Genomic DNA, 14,967 nt, shown 5'->3' with positions numbered 1-14,967 from the left:
CAGACTAATTTATCTCTTTTTATGTGCTCCATAAATAACTTAGATTCTCTTTTTAATCTTAAAATAATATGAAATTTCTTCCTAATAGGGCTGCACAATATTGGAAAAAAATGTCAGTGATTTTTTTTTTTTTTTTTTTTTTTTTTTGCATATTATGACATATATTGCAATACAAGTTTGTTTCCAGAAATATCTCCATCCAAACAAATCCAATCTGGCGTTTAGGAGGATTTACGTATGGATTGTACACAGAATTGGCCCATATTCGCCAAACATCCGCAATATCCGTGTAACATGCCTGTGTGAGTCGGCCGTCATCCAGACACGTCCGTGATCATCTGCAGAGGCACGCATGTCCACAGCCAGGATTTTTGAGCTGTTCAAAAATCTGGATGCGGATAACATCCGCCTTACATACTCCATATATACTAAATTTTCTGTGACACACTCAAAAAAAAAAAAAAAAAACGTCTCACACCCCGAGCAGCTTCCCCCTCCCGCTCCCCAAACTCATGAACAGTTAACCCTCGCATGACAAAATGAACATTAACTCTGTAATCAACTTGTCCAAGTCCAGCAAATGCTCCAGAGGCTGTATTGTTGGTGTGAATAGTGATGCTGACAGCCTGAGTGAGCTTCTTTTATGACCAGTCCAGAGGCCGTGCACGCGCAACATGTGCGTGAAGCATTCATAATACACCCGTAATACTGCCGTGATAATCTCAATGTGTCGGATCAGTTTCCTCACCACATGCGTTATATAACCGTGATTGTTCATCATCTATTCGCTATATATTATTAATATATCTGTAATTCATACTGGGACATTTGTCATTTTTGGCCATTTTTGTTGCGGACGACAACGAACGCCCGTAATTTGTGTACTCAATTCATGCGCAATTGATCCTCTCCCCAGTGGGACAGGGCCCTAAGGAGCTAATCAATGCAGCAGCAGAAGGCTAGAATGCGTCTGCCGGATTCATTCAAAACTGGAAATATTTTAATTCCTTATCCCGGAAATTACTTGTGAATAAATGGCATTTTTAAAGAATTCCCTCAATGTTATAATACGGTGCTCCAGGTGTGTTTCTCAGCCTGTGCTGAAGGAAGCTACCAACAAGAAGAAAAAGAACTTATTTTTAAAAGCTGAAAGTCCTTTCTGCAGTTATTTTATCAGTGTCCATTTAGCCACAATCAGTGAATAGAATAGAGCCTTTATCGTCATTACACACACACACACACACATATATATATATATACGAAATTGGGACATTGTGTAAAATGTAAATAAAAACAGAATACATTGATTTGCAAATCCTCTTCAATCTATATTCAATTGAATACACCACAAAGACAAGATATTTAAAGTTCAAACTGATAAATGGATGCCGGCAACACGTTTCAAAAAAGCTGGGACAGTGGTATGTTTACCACTGTTACATCACCTTTCCTTCTAACAACACTCATTAAGCGTTTGGGAACAGAGGACACTAATTATTGAAGTTTTGTAGGTGGAATTCTTTCCCATTCTTGCTTGATGTACAACTTTAGTTGTTCAACAGTCCAGGGTCTTCGTTGTCATATTTTGCACTTCATACTGTAATACGCCACACATTTTCAATGGGCAACAGGTCTGGACTGCAGGCAGGCCAGTCTAGTACCCGCACTGTTTTACTATGAAGCCACGCTGTTGTAACACATGCAGAACGTGGCTTGGCATTGTCTTGCTGAAATAAGCAGGGACGTCCCTGCAAAAGACGTTGCTTAGATGGCAGCATGTGTTGCTCCAAAACCTGGATGTATCTTTCAGCATTGACGGTGCCATCACAGATGTGTACGAGGTCTGTCAATAAAGTATAGGTCCTTTTTATTTTTTCAAAAACTATATGGATTTCATTCATATGTTTTTACGTCAGACATGCTTGAACCCTCGTGCGCATGCGTGAGTTTTTCCACGCCTGTCGTGACGTCATTTGCCTGTGAGCACTCCTTGTGGGAGGAGTCGTCCAGCCCCTCGTCAGAATTCCTTTGTCTGAGAAGTTGCTGAGAGACTGGCGCTTTGTTTGATCAAAATTTTTTCTAAACCTGTGAGACACATCGAAGTGGACACGGTTCGAAAAATTAAGCTGGTTTTCAGTGAAAATTTTAACAGCTGATGAGAGATTTTGAGGTGATACTGTCGCTTTAAGGACGTCCCACGGAGCGAGACGTCGTGCAGCACTACCAGGCGCCGTCGTCAGCCTGTTTCAAGCTGAAAACCTCCACATTTCAGGCTCTATTGATCCAGGACGTCGTGAGAGAACAGAGAAGTTTCAGAAGAAGTCGGTTTCAGCATTTTATCCAGATATTCCACTGTTAAAGGAGATTTTTTAATGAAAGACGTGCGGGCGGATTGCAGCGTCGGCTCGCAGCCGCTGCGACGCTCCGCCACAGGAAAAACACCTCCGTTGGAAGCCTTAAGGACAAGTTGGAACATGTCCAGCTGTTAAACAATTTCTCATATACTCACTCCACTGAAAGCCATCAAAAGCCGCCTGGATTTTACAAATGGTTATCAACACGGAGGTGTTTTTCCTGTGCCGCCGCACCCGTCCGCACGTCTTTCATTAAAAAAAATCTCCTTTAACAGTGGAATATCCGGATAAAATGCTGAAACCGACTTCTTCTGAAACTTCTCTGTTCTCTCACAACGTCCTGGATCAATAGAGCCTGAAATGTGGAGGTTTTCAGCTTGAAACAGGCTGATGACAGCGCCTGGGAGTGCTGCGCGACGTCCCACTGCGTGGGAAGTCCTTAAAGCGACAGTATCACCTCAAAATCTCTCATCAGCCGTTAAAATTTTCACCGAAAACCAGTTTAATTTTTCAAACAAAGCACCAGTCTCTCAGCAACTTCTCAGACAAAGGAATTCCGACGAGGGGCTGGATGACTCCTCCCACAAGGAGTGCTCACAGGCGAATGACGTCACCGACAGGCGTGGAAAAACTCACGCATGCGCACGAGGGTTCATGCATGTCTGACGTAAAAACATATGAATGAAATCCATATAGTTTTTGAAAAAAATAAAAAGGACCTATACTTTATTGACACCCCTCGTAAGTTGTCCATGCCATGGGCACTAACACACCCCCATACCATCACAGATGCTGGCTTTTGAACTTTGCACTGGTAACAATCTGGATGGTCTTTTTCCTCTTTTGTCCGGAGGACATGACGTCCATGATTTCCAAAAACAATTTGAAATGTGGACTCATCAGACCACAGCACACTTTTCCCACTTTGTGTCTGTCCATTTCAAATGAGCTCGGGCCCAGAGAAGGCGACGGCATTTCTGGATGTTGTTGATGTATGGCCTTTGCTTTGCATGGTAGAGTTTTAACTTGTACTTGTAGATGCAACGACGAAGTGTTGACTGACAGTGGTTTTCTGAAGTTTTCCTGAGCCCATGCAGTAAGATCCTTTACACAATGATGTCGGTTTTTAATGCAGTGCCACCTGAGTGATCAAAGGTCAGGGGCATTCATTGTTGGTTTTCAACCTCCCACTTACGTGTAGAAAGTTCTCCAGATTCTCTGAATCTTCTGATTATATTATGGACTGTAGATGATGGAATCCCTAAATTCCTTGTAACTGAACATTGAGAATCATTGTTCTTAAACTGTTGGACTATTTTTTCATGCAGTTGTTCACAAAGTGGTGATCCTCCCCCCATCTTTGCTTGTGAATGGCTGAGCCTTTTGGAGATGCTCCTTTTATACCCAATCATGACACTCACCTGTTTACAAAACAGGTGTTCTTTGAGCATTCATCAACTTTCCCAGTCTTTTGTTGCCCCGTCCCAACTTTTTTGAAATGTGTTGTAGGCACCCATTTCAAAAACAAAAAAGTCTATCAGTTTGAACATTAAATAGCATGTCTTTGTGGTGTATTCAATTGAATATAGGTTGAAGAGGATTTACAAATCATTGTATTCTGTTTTTATTTACATTTCACTGTTTACATTTTATTTACATTACATTGCCAGTTTCGTGGTATGGTTGCAGTGCTCACCACATGCCATCACACCCCTTTCCCTCAAGGGTTTAATTTACTGAGCATATTCTTCAAATGTCTTTGCAGTGACGGGCTTCAACATCTGTATGGTGACGGCGCCATCAAGTACAACAGAAGTGATAACGTATACAATATGTGAGAGCATATATAATAAAACAAAACAAATGACATTTGTATCATTTCTGTTTGTGAAAGTACATCCCACTGAGTATTTATCACTTCAGAGAAAGCTACAAAGAGAAAAACAATGACAAATATCCCATGTTGTTAAAGTAGAATGGTTGCAATCTTGGAAAATGGCCACCAATGGTGACCAAGACAAAATCATGAGGGGGTTCCTATCCAGAATTGTCCAGACGTCAACGTGTACCAATTTTGGTGCTTTTATGACAAGTTGGAACAATTGGTTTGCTATGCTGCAATACTACAACAGATTTCAAACATTTAGAAACACATCCTAAGGTTAGTGAGAGATTAATCATTTCCAGCAAAGTCGGCCCAAGAGTGGGTCACAGGTCCTGAAACAGTTTTGTTGGTATGGGATCAAATAAACAGGTTGTGCTTTTAGCAGACATTACAAGTTTTGTCAGCATGCCTAGTGAGATACTATCAAATTTGGCAAATCTAGGTAATACCTCAGTGATAGCACTGACCTCGATAATAGGGTGTAGTGGCTGGGTTAAGGCATGCTGGGATATACAGTGAGGAAAATAAGTATTTGAACACCCTGCAGTTTTGCAAGTTCTCCCACTTAGAAATCATGGAGGGGTCTGAAATTTTTATCTTAGGTGCATGTCCACTGTGAGAGACATAATCTAAAAGAAAAAAAAATCCGGAAATCACAATGTATGATTTTTTTAATAATTTATTTGTATATTACTGCTGCAAATAACATGGTTACATGGCGCCGAGACAGGGCGCCGTGGCGAGAGCTCTGCTGTGCTCCCTGTGGTTTATGTTGTGTCTGTCTGTTTATGAGACACTTGCTACTGCGAAATACGAGCGTGAGACACTTCTCAACATTCAGGAGAAAATTGGTGGACTGTCTTTTGTTATTCTTGAATTGAGGTGTGATAGTTTCAAGGAGTGCCCTACCAGAGGCAACACAGACCAACAGTCCAGGTACGGAGGCCGTGGACAGCGCGAGGAGACAGGGCAGCGGCTCTGCCACACACCTTACTGTGGTCTGGAGCTGCAGGACGCCGAGGGCCCGTGTCGCAGACGCCGACACCGGGGAAAACGTGGAGGGTTGTTGGTGAGGCTCCGCAGCCGCTCCTCGAGGATCCCTCTCCCGTCCACCTACCTTGCCAATGTCCAGTCTCTCCGGCAAAAAATGGATGACCTGCTCTGTCGCATCCAGTCTCAGCATGAGGCCAGGTGTTGCTCTGTATACTGTCTGACAGAAACCTGGCTGCACGACAACGTTCCGGACTCCGCTATCCAGCCACCGGGGTTCGCTGTGTATCGCTCATAGAGTGAAAGAGAGCACGGGGAAATCCAAAGGCAGAGGCGTGTGCTTCTTTATTAATTTGTCTTGGTGCACGGATAATGTTGTTAATCGAACCTGCACGGCCAATTTGGAGTGCCTTGTCTTGAGGTGTCGCCCCTTTTATCTTTCCTGTGAGTTCTCCATGTTGTTCCTTTGCGCAGTCTACATCCATCCAAGAGCAGACACTACAGCGGCTCTCAGTGACTTAAGTGACATTCTACACATATATGAGAGCTCATATTCCAATGCTGTAGTTATAGCGGCTGGAGCCTACAATAAATGTAATCTTAAATCTGGCCTTCCTAATTACCACCAGTATGTAAAACAGCACACAAGGGGAGCTCAAACTCTTGACCACTGTTACAGTAACTTAAAGGCAGCATATAAATCAAGTCTTAGACCTGCTTTTGGGAAATCTGACCACTCTTCAGTCCTCTTGCTCCCCTCTTACACTCAAAGGAGCATACATTGCAAACCTACAGCACGCACTGTACAACGCTGGTCACAAGAGGGCAGTCTAAAACTACAGGGCTGCTTTGACGCTACAGATTGGTCTGTTTTTCAGTCTGATAATCTGAATGAATACAGTGAGTCGGTGACTGATTACATAAACTTTTGCATTGACTGTTGTATCCCAAAGAAGGTCATTAAAGTATACAACAGTCAGAACCTGTGGTTCAATTCAGATGTTAGAATGAAGATGAAGGAACAAAATTCAACATTTAAATCTGGGGACATTATTGCTTACAGACAATCCAGATATTCTCTTGAGCGGTCAATTAAAGTGGCCAAACGGTCATATGGAGAAAGGATGGAAGACTACTTTAGAGGATAACCCCGGCTGATGTGGAAAGGACTCAATTCCATCACTTCATGGAAACCTAAAGCAGGGAACATAGTATCCACTGATCAGGCCCTGCCTAATGATATAATTTTATTGTCGTTTCGAGTCTGCTGATCTTGAGCCTGTTGTTTTCCCTGAAAGCTTGGATTACAGCAGTTTGACTGTGAGGCAGGAGGATGTGCAGCGTGCATTATCTAGGACCAAGGTTCGTAAGGCCCCTGGCCCTGATAATGTCCCTCCTCGTGTCCTCAAACTATGCTCGGAGCAATTGGCTCCTGTTCTTACGGGTCTTTTTAATATGTCACTCAGGAACTGTACTGTCCCAGAAAGTTTTAAGAAATCTATCATTATTCCAGTGCCAAAGAAAACACCTGTGACATGTTTGAATGATTATAGACCGGCGGCACTCACTTCTGTTTTAATGAAATGCTTTGAACGTCTGGTGCTGGATTTTATTAAAGGCCAGATACCAGTGTCTGTGGATCTGCTCCAGTTTGCATAAAGACAGAACAGGAGCGTTGAGGACTCAATCTCTTTTGCCTTTAACTGTATTTATAGCCACCTGGACTCTAGTAATACTTGTGCTAGAATGTTGTTCATTGATTACAGTTCGGCTTTTAACTCTGTTGTTCCATCCAGACTTGTTCAAAAACTTAAGACTCTTGGTTTGGGTGATGCCATTTGTAAGTGGATTTTTAGTTTTTTAACCAACAGATCTCAGAGAGTGAAAATTAATGGCCATCTTTCTGATGAAATGTTTGTGAGCACTGGTTCCCCTCAAGGATGTATCCTTAGTCCCATCCTTTTTACACTGTACGCTCACGACTGTGTGGCTTCCCATGACAGTAATCACATAGTTAAATACGCTGATGACACAACTATCACTGGGTTGATCAGTGCAAATGATGATTCTTGTTACAGAGCAGAGGTACAGAAAGTTGTGGATTGGAGCAAAGAGAATAATCTGCTCCTGAACACTTCTAAAACTTGTGAACTTGTTGTTGACTTCGGTTGAAATAACAGCCATGCACCTCTTGTTATTGAGGACTCTAAAGTTGAAATTGTGGAACAATGTAAATTTCTTGGGCTGACGTCTAATGATCTCAGTTGGAACAAAAACACCACAAATATTGTTAAAAAGGCTCGTCAACGTCTCTTCTTCTTGCGGAAACTTAGAGAATTCACCATTCACTATTGAAAGTCTTCTTGTTAGCTCCATCACTGTCTGGTTTGGAAACATTACTGCCAAAGACAAGAGAGCGTTATATAAGGTGGTCTGCTCGGCCAAAAAAAACTGTGAACTGTGACCTGCCTGTGCTAGAGGCTCTGTACAAAAGTAGACTCTTAAACTGAGCTTTTGAGATCATAAATGATCCTTCTGGCCACACTGGAAGAGTCATGTTCGAGCTTCTTCCCTCTGGAAGAAGGTATCACTCTGTTAGGTGTAAGACCTCTCGTAATGCAAGGAGCTTCTTCGTACAAGCTGTGATCAGCCTGAACAGTGCACTTTAAACCTGACTACAGCACCTTATCTTATTTATTTAGCTGATCTTAACCTTTAATTTGATCTTTGTACTTCGTATTTCACAGTGTCAATGTGTCTTTATGTGATTATTTGTTCCATGTCTGTCTAATGTTGTTTTCTTTGTGTGTGATGCACTGAGCTTTTTGCACAATCATTTCCTATGTGGTTTTATTTAACTTCAAATGGCAATTAAACTAATCTTGAATCTTCAAATAAGTATTTGAACACCTGTGAAAATCAATGTTAATATTTGGTACAGTAGCCTTTGTTTGCAAGTACAGAGGTCAAATGTTTCCTGTAGTTTTTCACCAGGTTTTCACACACTGCAGCAGGGATTTTGGTCCACTCCTCCATACAGATCTTCTCTAGATCAGCCAGGTCACTGGGCTGTCGCTGAGAAACAGGGAGTTTCAGCTCCCTCCAAAGATTTTCTATCGAGTTCAGGTCTGGAGACTGGCCGGGCTACTCCAGGACATTGAAATGCTTCTTACGGAGCCCCTTGTTATGTGTAGGACGTGGGTGGAAGACCGACCCAGCGTTTGACTGGACCCAGCGTGACAGAAGCAGAGAGCGGTTGGAATATAAACAAATTTTAATGAACAACCAGTGGAAAATAAGGTGTACAAATAAATAATAATGTCTGCGGTCTGGTGTAGTGGAGACACGGCCCACTCCCGGCAGTTCAAAGGGCTGGATCCACAGCAACGCTGGACCCAGGGACCGGACCGGCACCAGGTGGCCGCGACAGAAACCAAGTCTGGAAAAGAGGAAAAGTGAGGTGAGTCCAACACTCTCTAACACAGAGAGACAGTTCAAAGGTGCACACAGTCAGCAAACACTTCCAGGCTTAATTTAGAATCAGCATTCTCCCCCCAGGTGTGGAACAACCAAGTTCAAATATTAACTGCAGTTAGAAGCTGATTAAACAATTAGCACAGACATATGATGGAAAATCCTCAACGTTTTTGCAGAATTCCAGCTTTCATGCCTTATATTGTTACACAAACTCCACATTTCATACACATAATGCATATGGGTGGCTTTGTAATAATGTTTCCTACATGTACGTCTTTATTTCAGGTCACTGAGTGCAACGGCCATGGAGTTTGAGTGACAAACAGGTCGGAAGGTTGACTCAGTTTATCACACCCCAAAAAAATGACAAAAAGTCTCAATTTTTCATGGTTCGCATAGCCTGCGACCATCAAGAAATGGGTTTTCTTCCATGTTGGGATAGTGTTCATCTTATTATGAGGTCAAAACCTTTGCACCTTGACACAGTAATAAAACCTTCCCATCTCCTAGTCTAGTCCTGACTACCGTATCAATATCAGTGTCCTGACTAAAGCCAAGCTCCACAGCACAGAGTGTGTCATCATCAAGAACTAGCTTCAGTGGGTGGGTCACGCCGTTAGGAAGGATGACAGTTGAGTTTCCAAGCAGATCTTCTATTGCAACCTGAGAGAAGAAAAACAGTGGAGGACAGAAGAAATGTTACAAGGACCTCCTGAAGCACAACCTCAAGAACTGCTCAAGCAACAGGAAGACCTGGGAAGTACAAGCAAGGGACCAAGACAGCTGGTGAGCAGTAAGCCACACTGCAGCTGAATCTTGGGAAAAAAATGCAGATAAACAACACAGCAGAAGAGTACAAAACGGAAGGACAGGGTGCAATATGCTGACCGGCAGAAGGTCAGACTTGGGCATCAATCGCAACCACAGCACCTCAAACAGAGAAAGAGGAGAATCAATCAGATGGAACTAACAGCACAAAAAGTACTAGTTCCTAGCAGAAAACCACCAGAAGAACTTGGAGGAACAGCAAGCCATTGGCTTCACTAAAAACCCTGAGTTTACACATAATGAGGCTGAGACGTGTTCCATTGTTCATGACACAATAAAGAAGAAGAGGGAAAGTGGTTCAGTACAACACTAACTGTTAGTCATATGACACAAAAACAAAAACAGACGAGTCTTTAATCTGGGTTCAGAGAATCAGTGGCTCCAGAGAATCAGACTTTTATCTCAGCAGGCAGGTCATTCAACAGAACAGGTGCATGGTAAGAGAAAGCTCTGTGTGGCCTGCTGACTTATTTTTAACCTTTGGGACATACAGTAATCCTGCCTCCTGAGAACCACAGAACATGGGCCAGTACATAAGGTTTAATGAGGCTGGTCAGGTAGGGAGGTGCTACTCCATGAAGGATTTTGTATGTTAGTAACAAAACCTTAAAATCAGACCTGGCAGAGATGGGAAGCCAGTCATGGGAGGCCAATATCAGGGTAATATGGTCAAAGTTTATGTTCCTATTCAAAGTTCTAGCAGCAAGCTTTTGAATGAGTTGAAGATCTCTGATATTGAACTATGGAAACAAAGTAGGATGTTACAGTAATTCAATCTTGAAGAGACAAACGCATGACAGAGTCTCTGCATCAGCCATAGACAGAATAGAACAAGACCCACTGGTAGCATCCTAACCTGTCCAAATTCTTCAGATCTGAGGTGAGTTTGAGGATGGACATTTAAAAGAAACCTCATCTATTTTCTTATGGACAAAGAACATTAAAGAACATGTCACACTGAAATCATAACAATTTAGATTTAGGCTGTTAGTGGCCATCTGATAATCCACTGGGATTACTTTGTGCACTTCTGTGACCGGTTTCAAAGTATACGGCATTTGCAGCAAACCACTACGGAGACCTCCGAAAACGAAGTACTTACGAGTACTCAAGTGTTTCCGAAAGGTGATGTAGTTACTAGAAGTGTCCCAGCGTGTGCTTCAATGAGCTGAGGCACAGATTAATTCCAAAGTTCGCATAAGTGTGATGTCGTGTTATGACGACTCGTTTTGAAGTGATAACTGTTTATTTTGATGCAGTCACGGTAAAAGGAGCAGCTGTGAGAAGGTTTTGTGCACCAATTAATCATAAACGCAGCCTGTTAATAATGCTAATAAGTGTTGCATATAACTGTGAAAAATCTAATAAATATATATCTATCTGTGTCATCACGGAGACATTCCACGTGTTATGTGGGCCGTCCGAAGAGGAGGTACTGCTGGCTCACCACCAGAGGGCGCCCTGCCTGTCATCGGGTTTCAGGCACCAGAGGTCGCAGTCGCCTCACAGGAGCACCAGGAGCACCTGAGCTGACAGATGTCAGTCATCATCCATCATCACATCACATCCATAAAAGCCTGGGAGAGACACCATAACTCTGCTGAGTTATCTGCTTACCCTTCAGGTAAACTTACTCAGCCGTTCTGTGCCGTACACACACGTTTTTGCATCAGAGCTTTTTGCAGTCGTTAACCTTTTGTACACTTGCAGCTTGTAGCCGAGTTTGTGGAAGTTGGAGGAGTTGGCGTCTCCACTCCTCCCATCAGACTTGATTAAGTGATACATAAAGCACTGCACATACTCTGTTCCTGTGTTTGGAGGTGGAGGTTTTTCCCTCAGGAAGGAACTGTATTTTTGCTGACTGTTTGCTGGGTGTACACACACCCACCTTTAACCTGTGTCTGTTCCTGCCAGCAGTACCGGATCTGACAGCTGGAAGCGGTGGCCACCTGGGGACTCAGGACTTGGCAGCTCCGGTGTGTTGCAGGTCTCCGTTGGCGGTGGAACCTCGTGGGTCCCGGCTCTTCTCTGGTTAGGCGTCTGCTACCCTTGGGCCTGCCCACGCGTCACTGAGTTTTGTGATTGACAGACTAAAAGCATATTTGGTTGTTTGTGCACATTTGCAGAATAAATTATTTATTCGGACTTCCTATTGGCCGTTCATTTACGCCCCCTGGCGTGGGTCCATGTACTTCACTTTCCCAACACCACGTCCATTAAGCAGCAATAAACAGCTGACGTGGGTTAAAACAGCGTAACAGCCATTTTAACCCACATGTCAGTTGTTTTTTTTTAATTAAGGGATTATTCAACATTAATTCTCTTTTAAAATGTTCCTTATAGATATTGACAGTTTTATGACTGGGCACCGGGGACTCTGTGTATCACAGCATCCTGAGGTTTGTTACATGTTGCAAAACCTTCACTCACCATTGCACCTTATATAGCAGAGTTGAGTGGCCCCCGTTGGCTGGACATCATCTCTCACACTGGCACATTTTTATTTACAATGCAATCTTAGGTCTACTTACTCCTTAGGTGCACTTACTCCTTGTGTTCCAATGATTGCTATGTGCTCAGTGTCCCCAAAAGTCACACTGAGTACTTCGCACCTGCTGCGTGGAACTCACTACGGAGAACTTTGAACTTGAAGGAACTAACTTCTCTTGGAACATTTAAAAACATTATGCAGGTCTTAGTACCTGCCTCGTATTGTTCTTGTTCCTGCATCTGAAAGCCCCATATTAACTCTATGATGTGACCAGATTGTATTTGTCTGTTTTATTGTTGTCTGATTCTGTGTTCTCCTCCTGAAACTTAATGTTTTAAGCTGTCTTCTTGGTCAGGCTTCCCTTGGAAAAGAGATCTTTTTGTTTCAGTGGGATTTTTCTGGTTAAAAAAATATTTAATAATTTAATAATAATGACATTTGAGGGAGTCTACAAGCTTAACACTGATTATATATTGTTCAAATTCAGCCAGAACTCCATCTAAATTGGGGGTTAAAACAGCTGCTGCTGCGCGCGCACACACACACACACACACATACACACACACACACACACTCTCTCTCAAAGTAAAAAAATAATACTTTCATTGAAAACTCCATTGAAAATAACACAAAGCAAAAGATGAAAAGAAAAATGAACAGAAACAAGCCCCTACGCACGCAATTGCAATCACCAGCCATGGAACGGTCCACTCATCCTCACGGATCCAGAGCCAGAGATCATTTTCAAGTTCCACTCGGCCAGAGAATAACATCCAGGTCCACTCGTACTTAATGTCCAATCGCAGCTCTGCTTTCAACTCAGCTTCTGTCAGGATCGTGGCACATTAGCGAGTCCATTATCTCCTGAAAACAGCGTCTTCTGAGTTTTCCAATAGGAGACATACATCTGCATGTCCAGGCATGTCCATGATCACAGCATCAGAAAACCAGCAGCTGTGACGCAAACAGCAGCGCCACGACAGTTTAAGTTCCAAAATCCGACAGACTCTGAAAAAGTTAAGAGTTTTGGGGTGAAGTGTGTCTTCTCCTCTGTACACCCGAACCACTGCTTTCAAAGAAAAGCTCCAATGCTTCGCTATCAGACAGAACCGCATTCGTTTCCCTCTGTCTGTCTCTGTCTGGGATGTTTCTGTTTTGCTCTTAACTACATCACACGCAGAGAAATGCCAATATTTGCCGAGTGAGATGTTTTCCAGAAATGCACCTGTTACCTCCCTTTGGGAGAGGAATAAAAAGACCTTCCCCATGTGAAACACCTCGAGGCAGCTTTGTTGTGCATTGGTGCCGTATAAATAAACTGAAATCAAAGATGGGTACTTCTGTGGACTGACACGGTGCAGATGAGGTGTTTGGTCTGAGGACTCGGGCAGGTAGCCCGAAGCACTCATCCGGAATCAAATCCCAGTCTAAAACTCCTAACCTCCGGCACCACCTACAGTCTATATCTGAGATAACCTCTTATTATGAGATTGATGATGTCATTTATTATTATAACTCATAGGAAACATCAGTAATATGAGAAGCTATTTTTCATGATATAACTCATAATTATAATTACAAATCATTATTATGACTAAGCCATAATTATGATACAGAGAGAGTTTAATTAATTTATAATGAACTCATAGATGTAATTTTTTATAAAATGTTCTGATTCTGTTCTGTGGCTTCATCCTCTTCAGACAGATTTTGTTTATATCTGATTTTCATAAATGTGTGCTTACTGAACCTAAACATATTGTTCACACAGTAACTGTCCCCTGGCCCAGAGGGGACAGTCCATCCTCTTCCAACACAGGACCATGGTCTCAGATTTGGACAGAGGTGTCAAATCCACCTTCAGAAAGTAAAAGTCCAGCCACATATTTGTTCCATCTTCCAAATAAACCAGCTGATTGTAATTAGTTCAGCTCTTCAGGCAGGTGGATGAGCTGATTATTGAGATCACCTGTTGTAGGTGCACAGGTAGAAGCAACACATGGGGGGGTTTACTTTCTGAAGCCGGATTTGACACCTCTGGATGTGGAGGTGCTGATCCTCATCCCAGTCACTTCACACTTGGCCTCAAACCTGCTCAGTGGCCATCAGAGGTCACTGGAGCCAACAGAACTACATCATCTGCAAAACACACACACTTCCCAAGACCTGCTCCAGGAGGAGGCTGACAGCTGAGTCCATCCATTATTGTGGAAATCATGGTCTTTTCTCTGTCTCCACATCTGGGACCAATTTTTCCAAGGGAGGTCCTCCCAGGAACCCAGGCTCCCTGGAGCCCACAAACCCCTCCACCACCATAAGGGGTTTCTAAAAAATTTTAGTCAATCACCAAAAACTCAACAACTATTCATCCTTTTCTAATAAATGAATGAAGGAATCAATAAAACGTGACTTGTCCATGCTGTCATCAGCATAACGAAAAGTTTTCCTTCCTGTAAAATTTTCATTTTAACTTTTTATTTGTTCTGCCTTTTATCTGCTGAACTTCTTAAAACAATTCTTCTGTCTCTTTTTGTCGAATTAATTACTTATTTATTCAGTATTCAATTGATTTGTTTCATATAAAACGCACAAACAATGACTCAGCATTTAATAATATGATGAAATTGGGAAAAATAATGAGGCGAATTTTTCTTTTAAACTGACCTTAATGAGCTTCCGTACCGGCCCCGCCCAAACACATCCGGGTCCTGTTGATTGACAGGCGTTAATGCCGTCACCGGGCTCAGGTGTGTCGTCACGTGGTTTGGTTCTTCGTGTCCAGCAGACAGAAAGTGGCGGTTAATTAACGTTTATTTAACGGACAACCGTTTGAAGGGGAAATAATTTAATAGTCCTCAGGAGTGAATCTGAGTTGATGTAAGTTCATTAATTTGTTTTTTTTAATCCGTTAATGATGTTAAAAGATGCTGACAGTTTGTATT

Source organism: Thalassophryne amazonica, chromosome 5, assembly GCF_902500255.1.
Source record: "Thalassophryne amazonica chromosome 5, fThaAma1.1, whole genome shotgun sequence".
NCBI classification, from domain to species: Eukaryota; Metazoa; Chordata; class Actinopteri; order Batrachoidiformes; family Batrachoididae; genus Thalassophryne; species Thalassophryne amazonica.
Note: the sequence above shows the minus strand (reverse complement) of the source record.